The sequence below is a fragment of the Brachyistius frenatus genome, unplaced genomic scaffold (genome assembly GCF_029030835.1).
Source record: "Brachyistius frenatus isolate BFR_SWC_R1_liver_20210118 unplaced genomic scaffold, ASM2903083v1 Contig_409, whole genome shotgun sequence".
In the NCBI taxonomy this organism is placed as follows: Eukaryota; Metazoa; Chordata; class Actinopteri; family Embiotocidae; genus Brachyistius; species Brachyistius frenatus.
In genome coordinates, this window is record NW_027211008.1 from 125001 (window position 1) to 130770 (window position 5770).

Below are 5770 nucleotides of genomic sequence, written 5' to 3' on the forward strand. Positions count from 1 at the left end.
GAAGAATGAAGTTCCAGTTTAACAGCAGCGTCAGAGGGAGGAGCTGCGACTCCTCCGGGAACATCAACTCAAGCTCAGATTCATTCGGAGAAGAACTGAAGCTGCTCAGAAGAACAAAGACCGTCTGTAATCAGACACGTCATCAGGACCACGGTTCTGAGTTGGATCTGAGACGTTGGATCATGAATGTTTTGAATGACTGTGATACATATCCTGAAATCAGAGATACGTGTATGTTTAAAGTGTAACTTCACTTTTTGACACCTCAAAGTTGACTTTTTCTTCAAATAAAGGATTACTGCTGTAAGTTTCTTCTTTCTATCTGCTGGGATCATATTTAAAAAGTACAGATATCATCAACACGGATATAGCAGGCCCTGAAACCCCCCCCCGCCCCCCACACCCCTCTCCCACCCCAGCTGACATCACAGTGATGTCATGTCTTTTTACATCACAGCTTCACACCTCCTTTGCGACACAAATAAAGATGAGTAGTGACTCAGCGTCCCTGTTACTGTGTGTGTTTGAGTGTTTGAATACTCCTTCTAAAAATAGCAGCGCCGAGGATGTGGCGCCTCCTGCAGCCCGCAGAGGGGAAGGTCCGATACGTCCCGGTCCAAAAGAATGCTCACTTCTGCCTCTTTATTTCTTATTCTTTTGGGAATTTGGTCCATTTTTCAGAATCAGAATCAGAATCAGAATCAGAATCAGAATCAGAATCCCTTTATTCACCAGCTATGTTGACACATACAAAGAATTTGACTCCGGTTGTAGCTTCGCTCTCAGTGTCCAAAAAAACCCAAAACAGAACCGGACCAGCAGCTGAGTAGAACTGGACCAGAGGGTGAGTTAGTGAGGAAGGGTGAGTTAGTGGAGAGTGAGTTAGTGAGGAAGGTGAGTTAGTGAGGAAGGTGAGTTAGTGAGAAGGGTGAGTCAGTGAGGAAGGTGAGTTAGTGAGAAGGGTGAGTCAGTGAGAAGGGTGAGTTAGTGAGTAAGGTGAGTTAGTGAGAAGGGTGAGTTAGTGAGAAGGGTGAGTTAGTGAGGAAGGTGAGTTAGTGAGGGGGTAGTGAGTTAGTGTGGAGGGTGAGTCAGTGAGAAGGGTGAGTTAGTGAGGAAGGTGAGTTAGTGAGAAGGGTGAGTTAGTGAGAAGGGTAAGTTAGTGATGAACGTGAGGAGGGTGAGTTAGTGGATAAGAGTTAGAAGTTGAACTTACACCATGTTTGTCACTTCCTGAATGTGCTGATGTAACGGTCTCCAACTGTGACCACAAAATGATAAAAAAACAAAAACAGAGACAGTGTTACAATCCTGGTTCCACCCACCCACACACACACACACTCACACACACACACACACACACACACACACACACACACACACACACACACACACACACACACACACACACACACACACACACACACACACACACACACACACACACACACACACACACACACACACACACACACACACACACACACACACACACACACACACACACACACACACACACACACACACACACACACACACACACACACACACACACACACACACACACACACACACACACACACACACACACACACACACACACACACACACACACACACACACACACACACACACACACACACACACACACACACACACACACACACACACACACACACACACACACACACACACACACACACACACACACACACACACACACACACACACACACACACACACACACACACACACACACACACACACACACACACACACACACACACACACACACACACACACACACACACACACACACACACACACACACACACACACACACACACACACACACACACACACACACACACACACACACACACACACACACACACACACACACACACACACACACACACACACACACACACACACACACACACACACACACACACACACACACACACACACACACACACACACACACACACACACACACACACACACACACACACTCACACACACACATACACACACACACTCAGACGGTGTCTGATTACTTTCTGAATTTAATTCCTGAGATGACAAATATTTCTAATATTATTGTTATATTATTATATAATATATTATATTATTATAATGGTCCCAGAGGAGGTGCAGTCAGTACAAATAATACAAATTATGATATAAAAAGACAGATTTTTGATTTCTAATGACAGCAGACGTGATCAACTCTTAGAGACACATTTCTAAAATCATTTAGAAGACATTTAGAATAAATCCAGATTATTTTATAATGAATATAATTTTTATAATAATCATTAACAGAAAATGATTCGTCATCAGTTTCTGTGGAAGCAGCAGATTAAGCTGCAGCGGTCTTCATCATCATCATCCTCTTTACCGTCTCTCTTCAGCTCCACTTCCGTTTTACCGTCGATCTTTTTTTTCTTTTTTTACCAGAATGCGGTGAATCACTCATATCGAAAGTGCAAATGATCCCGTCCGGCTGCCGTAACACTCAAAACCCCGTTTAGCACATCACCACGTCCAGTAAGTACACGAACATCCGTCCTGCAGGTCTCACTGCTCTCACCCTCCCGCCGGTCAGCTGGAGTGAGGAGGTGGGGTGGGAGGTGGGGCGAGGGGAGAGGGGGGTTCCCGGATACCCCGTGATGAAGAAAAAGAAAAGGACGAGGAAGAGCTGCAGCTTCCCGGAAAGGATGGCGGAGAGACGAAGACGATTAAAACATAGAGTTATATTTTGTCATTTTTTTTATTTATTTTAGAGCCTAAATAATAGTATTGTTTTGATTATTATTATTGGTTTGCACAAACTATGATAATATTATAATTAGGATTATATATTTGACTCAAAGTCACATATTTAATCTAAAATCCTGAACGATATAACAAATATACAGTTTATATATAATATAAATAACTATCAATTCAATATTAATTCCAGTATTTATTTAAAAATAAAAAGCTTTTAAATCTTATAATTGAAGTAACTAAAATAACAATTAAATTCATATTCCAGAAGGATAAAACACAACTCTCCCTCTTCCTCCTCCTTCTTCCTCCACCTCCTCCTCCTCCTCCTCCTCCTCCTCCTCCTCCTCCATCTTTTATTCTCAGCAGGACCAGATTACTTCACCCTCTGCCTTTCCGGGAAATAATGCCTCTCATCCTGCTCGTGGCGTTACCGGGCAACCAGCGGGGAACCGGGAAACAACACCAGGAGGAGAGCACTCCTCCTCCTCCTCCACCACCTCTTAAAAAAGTCTAAAGTAAAGCAGTCAGTACAAAGTTTACAGACACTGTTAAAGACACTATGACCCGCCCAACTAGAGCAGAAACCTGACTGCACCACAGGCCTGTCAATCAAACAGACACGCCCCCAAAAACAGGTCTTCTTGAATCTTCTTTTCTAATGAATGAGGGATTATTTTCAGATGGACCTCCAGAAAACTAAGAAGAAGGAGTGACTTTAGCTAACAACACCGAGATAACTGATGGACACATTTTATTCACTTTGGATTTGATGAGAGAAGTTGAATGGGAGTCTATGGAGCCGGAGGCTTTTTGGAGCCGACCTCTAGTGGCACTCAGCTACAGTTTTCTTTGTGGATGGGAGCACTGAGACTGAATCAGAACAGATCACCAGGAGCTAAAAGAGTTGATGATCATTCTCTGTGGGTTTAAATTCATATTTCACAGTTAATCTGATTAAAACATGATAAATACTGAGAGGAGCTTTGGGATCACACACTGAGCTTTCTAGTGGCACTCGCTGGCATTGCAGATTAAGACATTTCTGGATCGGAACCATTTTACAGACCTGAAGATATGAACTCTTTTATATTCAGTCTGTAGTTTTATATCCAGTCTGTGTTTTATATTCAGTTTGTAGTTTTATATCCAGTCTGTAGTTTTATATTCAGTCTGTAGTTTTATATCCAGTCTGTAGTTTTATATCCAGTCTGTGTTTTATATTCAGTTTGTAGTTTTATATCCAGTCTGTAGTTTTATATTCAGTCTGTGGTTTTATATCCAGTCTGTAGTTTTATATTCAGTCTGTAGTTTAGTATCCAGTCTGTAGTTTTATATCCAGTCTGTAGTTTTATTATCCAGTCTCTGTTTTATATCCAGTCTGTAGTTTTATATCCAGTCTTTAGTTTTATATCCAGTCTGTAGTTTTATATCCAGTCTGTGTTTTATATCCAGTCTGTAGTTTTATATTCAGTCTGTAGTTTTATATCCAGTCTGTAGTTTTATATCTAGTCTGTGGTTTTATATGCAGTCTGTAGTTTTATATCCAGTCTGTGTTTTATATTCAGTTTGTAGTTTAATATCCAGTCTGTAGTTTTATATGCAGTCTGTAGTTTTATATCCAGTCTGTGTTTTATATTCAGTTTGTAGTTTAATATCCAGTCTGTAGTTTTATATCCAGTCTGTGTTTTATATTCAGTTTGTAGTTTAATATCCAGTCTGTAGTTTTATATTCAGTCTGTAGTTTAATATCCAGTCTGTAGTTTTACATCCAGTCTGTGTTTTATATCCAGTCTGTAGTTTTATATTCAGTCTGTAGTTTAATATCCAGTCTGTAGTTTAATATCCAGTCTGTAGTTTTATATCCAGTCTGTAGTTTTATATCCAGTCTGTAGTTTTATATCCAGTCTGTAGTTTTATATTCAGTCTGTAGTTTAATATCCAGTCTGTAGTTTTATATCCAGTCTGTAGTTTTATATGCAGTCTGTAGTTTTATATCCTGTCTGTAGTTTTATATCCAGACTGTGTTTTATATCCAGTCTGTAGTTTTATATCCAGTCTGTAGTTTTATATCTAGTCTGTTTTTATTCAGTGTATGGTTCTTGGATGTAGCTAGAATTGGAAAACTGGGCTGCCATCCTACACCAGGAAAGAACAGAAAATATTTAGTTCTGGAAACAAGCAACTACCACAATAAAATCAGTTTGAGACTCCGCCCCCATTCAAACACAATAAAACACCAATAAAGAAGGTTGATACATATCTTTATCTCCTCATAAAATAACTTTTATGGTTTTTCTGGTTCTTTTCACTTTCTCTTCTACTGAGATGATTCTCAGGATGAGAAACTCCCAACTCAGTTCTCTCACACTGAAACCTGACGGACCAGAACACGCTCTGAGACCAGGAAGTGAAATGAAAACTGAGAACAGGTTGAAAGTGTGGGTCGACTCCTGTGGAGTCCTGTGGTCACGTGACTCACAGCGCTGATATAAAACCATAAAAGATGAGTGATTGGTGAGGGTGAACAGTCGAAGTCACTGTTATGATCAGGTTTCATCTTCTCATTTACATTATAAAGTAAACAAAACTTGTTTTGTTATTGTTGTTTTTTAATGTTGGAGGAGTTTGGTCATTTACAGTACAGTAGTGTGTGTGTGTGTGTGTGTGTGTGTGTGTGTGTGTGTGTGTGTGTGTGTGTGTGTGTGTGTGTGTGTGTGTGTGTGTGTGTGTGTGTGTGTGTGTGTCTGTGTGTGTGAGAACACGTTGGCATGAAACCCTCCAAACATAAAAATAGAGAATGTAATATTTAGCTGGCGGATTAGCGCTCCAATCATCTGGTATTAATAGTGGACGGAGTCAGCAGCTCCAATCTGGATCACCGACTGACCTCATAAACCTTTCAGCACCCGCCGGCCTGCTTGGAGTGTGAGTGTGTGTGTGTGTGTGTGTGTGTGTGTGTGTGTGTGTGTGTGTGTGTGTGTGTGTGTGTGTGTGT